We start from the raw sequence: 1,152 nt of genomic DNA, 5'->3' as shown, positions 1-1,152 counted from the left end.
GAGGGAGAAGTAGAAGGCGAGGCTCATACCATGGAAAAGAGAAATGAAGATAAGAAAGCAGAGGAAGGGAATTGGAATATGAAAGGAAAGAGAGAGAGTGTGTGAACAAGAGAGAGAGAGAGAGAGAGAGAGAGAGAGAGAGAGAGAGAGAGAGAGAGAGAGAGAGAGAGAGAGAGAGAGAGAGAGAGAGAGAGAGAGAGAGAGGCGACGGAGGAACGAAAAACAGAACCGCTGAAGGGAAGGCGGTATTAAAAAAAAGAAAAAGAAAGACGATAACAGTAAGATAACAGAAAAAAAGCGGGAAGAAGGAAGGAAAAAGAAGAGACAAAGAGGCAGAGAAAGTGGGAAGAAAGGTAACAAGACTACCGAAAGGGAAAAACACAATACATGAAATGAAACGGTTCGCATAAAAATAAATAAATCAACAAGCGAATAAATAAAAGACTTGGAGGAGATATCTATTTTTTTCTTCTTTTTCATAACACCTTTCAGTGACGTAACAGATATTCCAGCAATGGGCGACTAGAAACTGCCTTCTCATACCGGCTCTCTTTCCCCCTCTCTCCTTCCGTTCTCCGTCCTTCCCCTCCCCCCCACCCCCCTCCCTCTCCTTCGTCACCTCACCTGCCTTCCTTCCCTCTATCCCTCCCATCCCCTATCCTCCTATCCTTCTATTCCCCCATCCCCCTTTCCTCCCCCACTTCCCCTCCTCCGTCATCCCCATCACCCCGCCGGCCCTTCACCTTCCTCCTCCCCTCCTGATGGGGAATGCACCGAGTCCTGCGCTGACCTTGCCTCCTTCCCAGGGACAGGAAAGGAATCTGGGTCGTGTGGAGGCGAGGCCCTTGACTCTTTCCTCCGTCTGGCACGGCGACATGGCTTGAAACGGACACGGGCTCATGCACACATGGTGGTGGTGATGATGATGGTGGTGATGATGGTGGTGATGGTGGTGGTGATGGTGGTGGTGGTGGTGGTGGTGGTGGTGGTGGTGGTGGTGATGGTGGTGGTGATGGTGATGGTGATGATGATGATGATGATGATGATGATGATGATGATGATGATGATGATGATGATGATAATGATAATGATAATGATAACTATAATGATAATGATAATAATAAGAAGACGAAGAAGAAGGAGAATAAGAAC

Source organism: Penaeus chinensis, chromosome 9 (genome assembly GCF_019202785.1).
Source record: "Penaeus chinensis breed Huanghai No. 1 chromosome 9, ASM1920278v2, whole genome shotgun sequence".
Classification (NCBI taxonomy): Eukaryota; Metazoa; Arthropoda; class Malacostraca; order Decapoda; family Penaeidae; genus Penaeus; species Penaeus chinensis.
The sequence above is the reverse complement of the archived record's forward strand: the minus strand, read 5'-3'. Positions refer to the sequence as shown.